The following is a 13,808-nucleotide window of genomic DNA, read 5'->3' as shown; positions in this document are numbered from 1 at the left end:
TAAATAATTTGAAGTATACCTTAGTGTTAACATGGCGAATATCCAAATGAGATACAGTATTATTGACTTAGTCTGAATACTGTACTTTTTCTCTTATTCGAACAATGTAGCAAGAGAAGCAGGCATTGGCGGGTGATTGATAACTTGAGAGAACCAATAAAAATGTGCAGATGAACAACTGGCAACGCCCAAAACGGGAATACGAATGAGGACGGCACTGGGCGTTTCTTTGTGGAAGGCTCGCGTCCCAGACAGAGAAAGAACAAGGATGAGATATTGAAACAGGCAGAAAGTCTCCGTCTAGAATTTAAAGATCAAGTAAGGCTGGCTGCAAAGGAGTTTCTATCCCGAAGTGATCTTGTGAAGTGCCAACCTCTGTGTGAGCAAATTTGCACCAACGCAACGAAGCTTGAGTGAGTAATATTGTATTTGACGATTCCATGTTGCGTGGGAAAGAAACTTGCAAGCTGCTCTCATAGCAAAGTTAACATTAGTTAAGAAATTAGCTACGTTGTGTTTTACATGCGCTCACATCTCTTAACTAGATGTATATCTGAAATATGTGAGAATTTTGCTGTACTTTCCGAAAGGAAAAGTTAGCCATCGCTAGCTAGCAAGCGCGGTTGCGAAGGAATACGGAGCCCTTTCTTGAGCTCGAGCCAAGTGTTTTGAAACGGAGCTTGTCACTGACAGCGCGAGGCAAGTAGTCAGTATTTTCAAGCTAACCTCTACTTATTTTGGGGCATTTTCCGTGTCTGGAATAAGGACTTAAACAAACGAAACAATACATGTTATGGTAGCTAGATCCTTATCTTTATTTATATAGTAGTAAAGCTAACTAGCGAGCTAGTTCCTTCAACAATATAGCTCGGCTCGCTCTCAACCAAGCAAGTTCAAGTCGGAGCAAGTCGCGATGTTGATAGTAAAATGACTCGAATCGTTAGGATTCTAGTTACAGATTGCATTTGCTCTGTTCGTTGTATTATTGGTAGATGATGACAAAAGTATTTAGTGGGTTATGTCTCTGGTATATTAGGCAAATATGGCAATGTAGATCATGTCACCTGCATCCGTTCTGGGTGACAGCAGGTGTTCGAAATGTAAACACCACCAGTATTTGCACATGTATTTAGGTCAGGCAAATAAAAGTATGTCAGTGTCTGTTTGTACAGTATTGGGTTCATGGATAACACTTTACATTAAGTTGTAAAGTGTAATAATAGTGTTTTTATATAATTTTAGTCAGGGGACAGACGGCGTGATTGGGTGGGGGTCTGACCTGGTGTGGGTTCGGGGTCATGAGCAAACGGAAGCTGCGGGGATTTTTTATATTTTCTGTGGCGATTTCTGCTGACAATCTGCGGATAGTTTTTTTTGGCCTCTAGTGTAGTAACATTATTTAATAACATTGGGAACATGGTTTTATGTAAAGAAATGCTTAATTCTGTGTATTAAATGACAATGAACCCATGGTTATCCTTCTACTAAAGCTCAGTCAAAAATAAACTCAACCTTTATATTATTTATATTATTAAGTGTTTTCTTATGGAAAAATATATATGATAGATAAATAAATAGAGCATCATCAACAAAGTGCAAAGGCATATAAATACAAATACATTGAATCCATCTATAATTACATAAATACCAAATCGATTAGATTAACAATTCTGTCCCTTCGTTCCATTAATGAACTATTATCAAATTGCTTCAAACCAAATCACAGAAAGAGTTGTAGAGTTGGTGGGTGTGTATGTGACTGACATGCTTTTTAGTGCTCAATGCTATTATACTTTGCAATCAACAACATTTAAAAAATATGTATCACTGCAATGTGAGCTAAGGCTGGCATCCTGTCCTGCCTAGCTGCCCACCAGTCCACTGCACTCAGCTCCATAGAGTCTGCCTTGTTGATGCCCATGTATCTGTGCCACTCCTCTGCAGACACCTGGCTCAGAGCAGGGATGGCATGGACATAGTCCTTAATGTCCTTGGTCCTACCACCTGGGCTGGATCTAGAACAGTTAGTGACGTGAACAGGGAAAGGTTTCTCCAGCACAGTCTGCAGCTTGATTGAGCATGCTGCCATGGCAGACTGGAACAACTCAGTGCAGGAGAGCCTGTCTTCCTCTGGAAGCTGCCCCATTAGCTCAGTTGTATGAGGGCACCAGTCCTCAGCCCAAGCTGTTCTGCCATACTCAAACTGCATTTGCAGGTCCTCCAGCTTGCTGGCGATGTTGTGGGCTGTTGGCACAGAGGTCTCCTCCAGCTTTGTCAGGTTAGCCACTATCTCCATGCTATGCTCCACAATGAGCACTGTCTGGGCTTTCAGCTGGGCCTTGTGTTCCCTCAGCAGCTCAAAGGTCCTGGACACACTTGGCCGTTTCTAATAAGGTCGTGTTGAAGTCAGGTACTCCAAGCCTTCTTCATGTAGCTAGCTGAGTCGCTTACAAAAGCCTACACATTGCTAAAGTCAACCCCACTGTTGTTGACACAGGAGATGACAGCTTGGGACACAGTGGTAAAGTTGATTTTATCCAAGAAAGACAATTCTGCTACAACCGGTCACTCACCCACTGACTGGAGGGCGAGTGCACATCTTCCAAATGCATCGGTCGTCTCATCAATATAAATGTCCTTTCCCTGTACAGCATCTTTGCTGTCCTGTTCATATTGTGAATAGAGCTCTGGAAGGTACTCTGTACGCAGATGGGATGGCGCTGGGATAGGCCCTCCCTGGTTGCAGTGTTTCTTCAGAAATGTGGAGAACTTGCCCCCCCCCCCCTCCTAACTTCTCACTTGTTTTGATAGCTCCACCACGTCACTTTGGTGTCAAGAAGAGATATTAGCTAACTAGAACAAACCTACTAGCTAGTTAATATATCTGTAGCTAGCTAAAGCGTCAGAATGTTTACCTGGTCCACTAGCCCTCCTATTTTTCTGTCGGAATGACCTCAGGTGCTCCACCGCAGACGTCATATGTAGTCGATTAAATGCTGATAGACTGCAGAATAGTACTCCTCCATCCTCGTACAGTTCAGCTGGAAACTCCCTGGCCTTGGCTGTTAAACTGGTCGCCAAGTGTTTACTCCTCAGCTCCTCTGCTGTAAATCTGGGCATTTTATGTTAGCTGTCTGAGGAGAGAAGTATCTGTCATTCATTCACACAGCTGTCTGCACCCTACACCTCTCACTCACACAGGGGAGGGGCTACGGTGGGAGACTGGGCTACACCTCTCACTCACACAGGGGAGTGGCTACGGTGGGGAGACTGGGCTACACCTCTCACTCACACAGGGGAGGGGCTACGGTGGGAGACTGGGCTACACCTCTCACTCACACAGGGGAGGGGCTACGGTGGGAGACTGGGCTACACCTCTCACTCACACAGGGGAGGGGCTACGGTGGGAGACTGGGCTACACCTCTCACTCACACAGGGGAGGGGCTACGGTGGGAGACTGGGCTACACCTCTCACTCACACAGGGGAGGGGCTACGGTGGGAGACTGGGCTACACCTCTCACTCACACAGGGGAGGGGCTACGGTGGGAGACTGGGCTACACCTCTCACTCACACAGGGGAGGGGCTACGGTGGGAGACTGGGCTACACCTCTCACTCACACAGGGGAGGGGCTACGGTGGGAGACTGGGCTACACCTCTCACTCACACAGGGGAGGGGCTACGGTGGGAGACTGGGCTACACCTCTCACTCACACAGGGGAGGGGCTACGGTGGGAGACTGGGCTACACCTCTCACTCACACAGGGGAGGGGCTACGGTGGGAGACTGGGCTACACCTCTCACTCACACAGTGGAGGGGCTACGGTGGGAGACTGGGCTACCCATTTGGCTATACTTTTCGGTGATTGAAATACATCAATGAAAACAGAGGAAAAACTTAAATTCAACAAGTCAGTTTGATTTAACTTTGCTATCACCTGTCATGTTATTTTTAGCTTTAGAATCCAACTAACCCTATTTGAAATTCCGCGGGTCTTGTCATGAGTAGTCTATCCTGCACATGTACATCGGATACAACCAATGATCAGGCCTAGCCTTCATAATGTGGTCTGCTTCAGGGGGTGAGGACTAGGCCAAAACAGGGGATGATGGCAGGGCTGTGGTCTGACTGGAGCTGCTCAGATCACCCTCCTCTTGTCTTCATCCCATGGCTAGAAAGCTAAAGCCTGGCCCGATTCCTGTGGATCCCAGTTAGTCTCCAATGTTCCTTTGGCGCCGCATGCCCTTCCTGTATAATTCAAAGGGGATCAGACGGTGACTGTAGAAGGGCTTCACCCTTGGCTCACTTTAACTTCTTGGCTTTAACGTTACCAACTGAAATGCACCCAGGTTGCTCTTATACCTGTGTGTAGAAACACTGTAATAATTACTCTAACAACAGTGTTGTTACATAGCTAGTACTGTAATTGTATAGTAATGGAGTTGAGCAGCTTTTGTTATTGGAATTAGAAAACTAGCCTAAACTTTGTATACTGACAATGCAAGAAGTCTTCCCCCAGACAGTGAGAGAATTGTTTCTTTAGAAGGATTCCTTCCAGGGGTCAGTCAGTTGAAGGATTTCACCTGGATGTTGCATCCTGGTCTTGTGTGTTGTGTTGATGTGTTCCTACCCTCCAGCAGCTGGAAACTAGCAGAGGGGGGAGGGGGAGGCCCGAGTGGGGTCAGCAGCTCCAGATGGGGAGTGATGGAGGGGGCAGCGTGGGGCGGCCTGGTCCTATGAACCTGTGTCTGAGAGACCCCTGGCCCGACAACTTACATTCCTCAGGTTTTGTTCCTCGTGCGACGGGAGTGGTGCGTCTCTCGGGAGGGGGAGCGATGTCTGGAAATGCTATTTGTGCTATGCTCAAATTACACTCAGTCAGCTCGTAGTCTCACGAGTCATCTGCTGTATGCACTAGGCCTACTTTGAAGGAGACAAAAACGCTTCCTGCTGAGCTATTGATTAAACTTAAGCCAGGTTATGAATTTCTGTGGGAGAGAAGTGGGATATCTGTGTTAGCCCAGCCTAAGTTAGAATTTGAAAGACTTTATACTGTAGGCTTGGTCTCTAGGAAATAAGGCATGCCTATCAGGAGCAAGCCTTAGGCGCAGGCCTAGTTATTTCTGCTAGGGCTGGGAATTGGCAGGAACCTCTCGACACGATATTATCACAATACTTAGGTGCCGATATGTATTGCGATTTATATATATATAGCGATTCAAAACTGCGTTTTTATTGTGATTCGATGTTCCAAACATATTGCTCACTAAATGTCTGCAGAGGGACAAAATTGACATGTTTTGATCAGTCATTGAGATAAAAGTGCTGAAAACATGTTGGCTCACCATTTTAGAATGAAGAAAGAGAAATGTCAGAGTTTTGGTGCAGGTAGGCCACAGCTCACTACTGCTAGCAATTAAATGTTATTATTGATTTATTTTACAAATCGATAGTCACAGTATCCACATAAAATCGATACTCTACGGTATCGATGTTTCCACCATCACTATATTCTACACCTCGTTTCAAAAGGGTCGTGGTGGTAAAATGTTCAGGTATTTAGGCTACGTTCGGTAAGTGAATACTTGTACTGTATGCCGCAATGCAGGCCATGCATTTCCACATTCACATGTGGGAAAACAAGTAAATAGCTAAGGCATGTGAGACGGTTGTACAAAGGTCCTGGCCTCCTAACTGCTTCTGTACTGCCTCATCAGCACCCTATTCTTCATAGGGCTCTGTTCAAAAGTAGTGCACTATACAGAGATTAGGGTGGCATTTGGGACGCAGCCAACACACTCACTGCAGATGACAGGCAGCAGCTCCTCTGGCTTGTTCAGTAACCCAGGGACAGGGAGGGACATGCCAAATGACTGCAGAGTGATGACATATTTAGGTGAATGGACGCTTAAGTATTCTACTGCATCTATTTAGGGGTCAGATGTTGGTGTGTTTATTGTTTCTCGCTCCAGGAATGCATAGGGATGTGGAGGTACCTGTAGTGTACACAGCACACACTACATTGCATCCCAAGTGGCCCCCTATTCCCTTGATAGTGCACTACTTTTGACCAGAACCCTTAATGTTGTGCACTATATAGGTAATAGGGTGCCATTTGGGACCTAGTGTCAGTGCTACAAGTCATTGGAGCCAGGCAGTCATCACAGCCACTGTTTAGAGGAAACAAGCTCTCGGGACATCCATCCGTCCATCCGACAATGTCCTGGAATTCTCTCTCTTGAATTAATTGCTGTCAATGTTAGCTTCGGTTGCCTTGTAAGGGTCTTAGGTCAGACAGCGCTTCTGTTTCCTCCTCTGGACCGGCGGTGTAGTGTCGGGTTACCCATCACCGTGGTGCGTTCTGAGCTGTGCTGGTATGAGTCCACCAGGCAGATGTCAGCCATCAGACACCAGCAACAGTCAGCGGTCACATTTGATTACCAGCCATAAAGCTTCTCCTCTATCCCCCCAGGCACGTTGTCACTACAATAGACTGGTGGTGGGGGCCTATGAGGAGAAAACGGAGACAGAGAAACACACCGGCAATCAAAGTAATGGGCGTGGGAACCAGGAGTGTTAGGCCACCCACAACACTTGTGGGGGACAAGAGAAGGTTAGCCATCAAGATGTTTGTTGTGATATGGACATCGGACACTGAAGCTCAAATGTTTCCCATGAGCAAAATAATATATATATTGTGCTGTATGTTTATCAATCGTCTCAGAGTAGGAGTGCTGATTTAGGGTCAGGGGAACCTGATCTTAGGTCAGTAATCTACATCATCATATCGAGGCTGCAGTTTGTTCACATCACATTATATTAATTCCATTCTCCTACAGCTGATCTCAGACCAGTGCTTATCCTCTTTCAGCTAGGGGGCAGAATTTTTATGTTAGGAAAAATAACGTTCCCAAGGTAAACAGACTATTTCTCAGGTCCAGATGCTAGAATATGCATATAATTGACAGATTAGGATAGAAAACACTCTAAAGTTTCCAAAACTGTCAAAATATTGTCTGTGAGTATAACAGAACTGATTTTGCAGGCGAAAACCTGACGAAATCCAACCCGGAAGTGCCTTTTATTTGGAAAAATCCCTGTTCCATTGCCTGCCCCTCCTTCATTTAAATGGGTATCAACCAGATTCCTTTTCCAATGGCTTCCTCAGGCTGTGACCAGGCTTTAGACATAGTTTCAAGCTTTTATTTTGAAAAATGAGCGAGATTTATCAAAACGCGTCAGGTGTCCTTTGATTAGTTCCTGCGCGCGAGAGTTGTTGCTCGTCATTTTCTTTCTCTGTCGTATTGAATAGGTTACCGTCCGGTTGAAATATTATCGATTATGTATGTTAAAAACAACCTGAGGATTGATTATAAAAAACATTTGACATGTTTCTACGAACATTACGGATACTTTTTGGAATTTTCGTCTGCCTTTCAGGACCGGAACGAGCCTGTGGTTTTCTGAACATAACGCGCAAACCAAATGCCGGTTTTTGGTTATAAAACTAATATTTATCGAACAAAAATAACATTTATTGTGTAACTGGGAATCTCGTGAGTGCAAACATCCGAAGATTATCAAATTTAAGCGATTAATTTTATTGCTTTTCTGACTTTCATGACCAAGCTAATTTGCGGCTAGCTGTTCTTACTGTTTTGTCTAGTGATTGATAAACTCACAAACGCTTGGATTACTTTAGCTGTAAAGCATATTTTCAAAATCTGACACAATAGGTGGATTAACAACAAGCTAAGCTGTGTTTTGGTATATTTCACTTGTGATTTCATGATTATAAATATTTTTGTATTTTTTTATTTTAAATTTGGCGCTCTGCAATTCAGCGGTTGTTTACGAAAATGATCCCGCTAAAGGGATCCGTGCGTCAAGAAGTTATAGAAGCTCCATTACAGTACAACTCACAAGCAGAGCAGAAGATTGTGCCCAGCTCTATACATGGCAGAGCAGCTCAGACTGACACGGAACCCAAACCGGCTGCACGCGTGCACCATCATGCATACATTTATTTTGTCCCCCTACACCAAACGAGATCACGACACGCAGATTAATATATCAAAACAAACTCTGAACCAATTACATTAATTTGGGGACAGGTCGAAAAGCATTAAACATTTATGCCAATTTAGCTAGCTAGCTTGCACTTGCTCGCTAATTTGTCCTATTTAGCTAGCTTGTACTTGCTATCTAATTTGTCCTGGGATATAAATATTGAGTTGTTATTTTACCTGAAATGCACATGGTCCTCTACTCTGCCAATTAATCCACACATAAAATGGTCAACCAAATCGTTTCTAGTTATCTCTCCTCCTTCTAGGCTTTTTCTTCTCTTGACTTTATATTGCGATTGTCAACTTTCATAAATTAGGTGCATTACCGCCACTGACCTCGTTCATCTTTCAGTCACCCATGTGGGTATAACCAATGAGGAGATGGCACGTGGGTACCTGCTTCTTTAAACCAATGAGGAGATGGGAGAGGCAGGACTTGCTGTTCCATCTGCGTCACAAATAGAACTGACTTCTATTTTATCCCTTGGCAACGCAGACGCTCCTTGGCACGCGCGAGCAGTGTGGGTGCAATAATTGAATAATATATAGATTTTTAAATGTATTTTGCGACGCGAGCGGTGTGGTCAGCCTGTAACGTCTGCTGTTGTCTGCTGTTGTTTTATTGATGACGGTGTTTCATGAATGGTCCCTGTTCTGTTCCCAGCATTAGACTACTACGACGACTCTCTACGGGTCCCTTAACCCGTGCCTGTAAATTATTCAACTACCAGGCAAGGAAGACAGGGAAAACAAGACCGAAACAGGCCTGACTACTGTGTGTGTAGCTCCGCCTGTCATGTCATATGCTGGTAGGTGGGAAACGTTAACCACAGCACATACAATACCTGCCGGCTTTTGTTAAATATGGGGTGATGAAAGTCCACCTGGACCAGTCTGAGTAGTAGTGCTGATATAGGATCAGTTTTGCCTTTTTAGATCACAAAGAATAAGATTACATGGACAGGATGGACCTGATGTTAGTTCTGCACTTCTACTCTGAGATGCTTTGTGAATACTGGCTCTGATGTGTAAACACTAAGAGGAGGCGAAAAGGGTGTATGTGTGTGAAGACATTGTCCTTGTCACTGGTTTACCTGTCACCTCACATCAGTATAATAGGATATCTGTTTATGGTTTGTGGATTACAAATACTATGTCCAACATTATCGTCTTTCAATGGTTTGAATCGAGTACTCGTGTTAATGGTCACGAGTTGGTGTCTTCATTTAGCCTGTATGTGCGTACGGTGTGGTGTGTGATGACATTGTCCTTGTCACTCACATCATCCTTGTCACTGGTTTTCCTGTCACTCCACGTCAGCGCTATCTGCATCATAGGATATCTGTTTATGGTTTGTAGATTACAAATAAAGTGTCCAACATTATAACCTGTCAGTGGTGTGTATCGAGTACCTGTGTGGTGCTTTGCATCCTTAGTTACCCTTTTTAGGGCACAATAAAATCCTTGATACGGAGAACGTGGACAGAATCACAGAATCCAGACATTAAAACAAAATTCGACAATATTCAAAAATGTATTGAACTTAGTAGGGAATCAACTAAATGTATTAAAAATGTAGTCATTTGCCCAAGTTTATCCGTAAGACATGAACAGAATGCATCAGTGATACAGTATTTCCTGCAACTCTCTGAAGAGGCAATGAGAATATGTGCGGTGAGCACACCAACCGCTCTGTGTAGCTGTTAGCGAAGATGCTAGTGAAATGTTTTCTGGAGTTTTTACACTTGTAGGATGGCCAAAGTTAGGCTGACTAAATCAATGGAGGCTGGGTTCTGTGATAGAAATCGGCTACTGACTACCTGACAGGCTCACTTTCCCATTGAACTAGTCATCTTTCTTCTCAAATCCGCAGGACATTAAACAAAATAAAGGTAAGATTGATACAGAGCTTGAGAGCTGACATTAAGTATTTTCATATTTTAGTATACGCTTTTCATATTCCTATTCATTCGAAATTCAGTTTTTCTCTAAGATTTCTCACAAACACAAGCATATCCCTGTGAAATGTCAACAGAGCACTGAGCGTATACATTTAATTCCGCTCATGTCATGATCATTTAGCTTTTTGCCACCCGCGGAACCAACTTTGAAGATGACCACCATAAAATGTTCAATTCTCAAAAGTTATGAGATACCCGAACCGCTTTGTCAACAGAGTTCGGAGCTTATAATTGGATGTATTAGGTTAATAATGTGACTTTTTTTGGGGGGGGGGGCATAATGGTAATGAAATGTTAGAAAAACGACCCCACTGAATGAATCAGAACATGAATAATCATATTCGTCTTGGTAAAATGTATTTTATAACATAAGGAAGCGAAATTTCATTACCAAAATGCGTTTTCACCCACTTTGGGCAGAGTGCGTAGACTCCCTACAAAGTAGTCTATGCTTACATGGCAGAATTATATCATGATGAGTTGCATCAATCCAGTGGGTATTTGATAGCCCTACCTCAGTTGAACTGTAACAGACTGGCTGTGAGGCACAAATAAGATACAAGCCTACATTCATAGTGTTTCTAATTCAACTCTAGGGTAATGAATATTGGTTGTGTCCAAGCCAAGGCGTCTCTGGTGTGTCTTACACATGTTGGGCTACACAGACAGCTTCTGATAAGCCGCCCTTCCACACACACACACACACACACACACACACACACACACACACACACACACACACACACACACACACACACACACACACACACACACACACACACACACACACACACACATCCTCCCTCTTCTCCAAGCTCAGCGGTGTACCCTATCAAGTAGCCTTGCCTCGCTTGCAGCCTCAGTCAGAGCCCAATAATGTCTGAGACTACCTAGTCTATCAAGTGACAGGGATCCCATCAGCTGACGATTTGTTGTCTGTGTGTAGGTAAGGGATCCTACAGTCGTCACCTGACTCCTCTCTCTGACTCTCTGTGGTAAAGGCCATTTGCTTCTTGGAAGGTTGGTGGTTGACATCCTGACACGATATGTAGAGATAGCAGGGACAGGGAGGATGGTGTTGTTTACCCTTTCATATCTAAGAATGAGTCCCAAATGGCACCCTATTCCCTAAGGGCCCTGGTCAAAAGTAGTGCATTTTGTAGGGAATACGGTGCCATTTCTGACACCAGTGCTGTAGTAAAGCTTTCATTTCCTACCTGATGTTTTAATTTTTTTACCCCCATTTTCTCCCGAATTGGTAGTAGTTACTGTCTTGTCTCATCGCTGCAACTCACGTACGGACTCGGGAGAGGCGAAGGTCGAGAGCCACGCGTCCTCCGAAACACAACCCTACCAGGCCGCACTGCTTCTTGACACAACGCACATCCAACCCGGAAGCCAGCAGCACCAATGTGTCGGAGGAAACACCGTACACCTAGCGACCTGGTCAGCGTGCACTGCGCCCGGGCCGCCACAGGAGTCGCTAGTGCGCGATGAGACAAGGATATCCCTGCCGGCCAAACCCTCCCTAACCGGGACGACGCTGGGCCAATTGTGCGCCGTCCCATGGACCTCCCGGGCGTGGCCGGCTGCGACCCAGAATCTCTGTTGGCACAGCTAGCACTGCGATGCAGTGCCTTAGACCACTGCGCCACCCGGGAGGCGTGATGTTTACTAGTACACAGTACATACACACCATATTGCTTGCCCTTTTTCTATGAGATGATGCTAGCCCATGATCTTGCCTTTTGCCCTTTTTTTGTCTTCAGTATGTTGTCAAACTGCCTTTGTGAGGGCGTGAGTGAGGGCGTCAGGTCAGGGCGGAGTGGGTGTTGTGCTAGTCTTTGGCTGTATCTCAACTGGCACCCTAGGAAATAGTTCTACTTTTGACCAGTGCCAACAGGGACCCAACCTTTGAACCCCTCCCTCAGGTCAGAATACTGAGTGTTGAAGGTGGTGCTGGGTTTACTCGGTCCTCCCCTCCCTTCTCCCCTCCCTTCCCTGCTCCGTTGGCTCCTTTCTGGGCTGAGTCTTGTCCTGGGGCGTGCTGTTGGTGCAGCTGTAACAGCGATGGTTTTCATGGTAGTAATCTTCTCTTTGTGTCAGGGCTGTCTGAAGTGTTGTCAGCTGCATGTGTGGCTCCTTATACATACCCTTGTTGCTCTGTCTCATTCCAGACTGCCACCCCTTGCCGCCCTGCTGAAGGCCCCAGAGTAGGGCTGGGTGGTAAACCGTATTTTACTATATACCGGTATTGATGGTTTGGATATTTACTTTATCTAACTTTACGGTATTGAAATTTTTGATGTTTTAAATGTAATAACTGAGTGATGATACTCGAAATTATGGCAATCATTTGTTCTTACTGGCAGTAAGACATTGCTAACAGTTGAACATTTGCTAGCAAGAGCTTCGGTTGTGCGCATGTACTTTTCTGACATGAATAGGGCCTGTGAGGCAGCGCTGGAGCCAAAAGCACTCTACAAATTGTCACAATGTCCCTTGTGGCGAAAGTAAGAACTGACATTGAAAATACATGGTTATAGAGTGTGCTTTTTCATGGTCCTTCGAGCAGTATAGGTGCAGTTGTCCTGGGACATGACAAGTAGAGACGGGATAAAGCCATTCCCCAGATGAGGCACACACGCTCTGCCTGCAGACTGCCAGCTAGAACCAGCACCCCAGCCGACACTTAATTTAGTGTTCCTTCTGGACCAGCCATCACTGGACTCAACTCCAGTGCTGGTCCCTACACAGCCTGCTGCACTTGCAGGCCTGCTTGGCTTGGACATGATGCTCCCACTCAGCACCTCAGGTTCCAGCAGCACCCAAGCCTCCACTATCTCTCCTAGACCTGTCATCGTCGGACCAACCACAGTGCTGGTCCCGATATCCACTGCCGTCCTGGAGGACCAGTCCGGCCCTGACCTGGGCCCATCTCCAGACCTGGATCCACCAACTGGGCCTGTTTCCGGCTCCAGATCTGGATGCACATCCAGCCTCCGAAGGAGAGCCTCTAACCTCCATCTCGCCCTGTTCCGGCCAAGGATGCCTGGCCTGACTTGGTGTCTGGGAACCTCCAGCAGCATGGGCATGGACTGCCCTGACTCCTGTTGGACAGCACAGCCTCACAGACAATGTGGGCACCTTGTCCCTCACTGTCCGCTCCATCCCTGCCACTGAATCGGTGGTGACACGGGGCTGTGTGTGTGTGTGCCTGTCAGTCTTGAGTGTGGAATAAAGCTTGTTTTGTACTGTCTCCTACTGGTCATTTTCCAATATATTAAACTGGCACCTCTATTGAAGTCCACCACCAGTTGGTGGCACTCTTTTTCATACAGGATAATTATTCTGATAAAGGAAGTTACTTTTTCACAAAATAGAGGCAAACAAAGACCAAATAAATGTGGTAATGTGTGGAAATGATAACAAATTAGTGAATGAAATGCAGAACTGTATGTTTATTGAACAGTATAAAACAGAAGAGAAAGCCCCATTTAAAACCAATTAGAATGTATTTGTTACACTACTTTGAACTTTTTATTATTCAAAAACATAAAATACTATCAAATACGTCATACCGTCAAAAATTAGAGAAATATTGTGATATAATATTTTGACCATATCGCCCAGCCCTACCCCAGTGGCTGCCCTCTTCTATGCCTGTTAACATCCAGTCTTTCTTGACCCGAATGGTCGTTTCGCGTAAGGGTGTGTGGGTTTGTGTCAATGTAACCTTCTATACAACTACTGTAAGTTACTTTAAATGGAGGAGT

At 45.1% G+C, this 13,808-nt stretch overlaps 1 protein-coding gene across 3 annotated transcripts in view; it reads left to right on the top strand.

Moving 5' to 3' along the window:
- The first annotated feature begins 219 nt into the window (after positions 1 to 219).
- Positions 220 to 13,808, top strand: part of LOC139583739 (MAGUK p55 subfamily member 7-like) — a 268,462-nt gene continuing 254,873 nt past the window's right edge. For all 3 annotated transcript variants that reach the window (XM_071415154.1, XM_071415152.1, XM_071415151.1), the window contains exon 1: positions 220 to 413. The gene's annotated coding sequence lies outside the window, so the exon portion shown is untranslated. The remainder of the gene's footprint in view (positions 414 to 13,808) is intronic.

The sequence above is a fragment of the Salvelinus alpinus genome, chromosome 8 (assembly GCF_045679555.1).
Source record: "Salvelinus alpinus chromosome 8, SLU_Salpinus.1, whole genome shotgun sequence".
Taxonomy (NCBI): Eukaryota; Metazoa; Chordata; class Actinopteri; order Salmoniformes; family Salmonidae; genus Salvelinus; species Salvelinus alpinus.
Note: the sequence above shows the minus strand (reverse complement) of the source record. Positions and strands in the feature narration are given on the sequence as shown.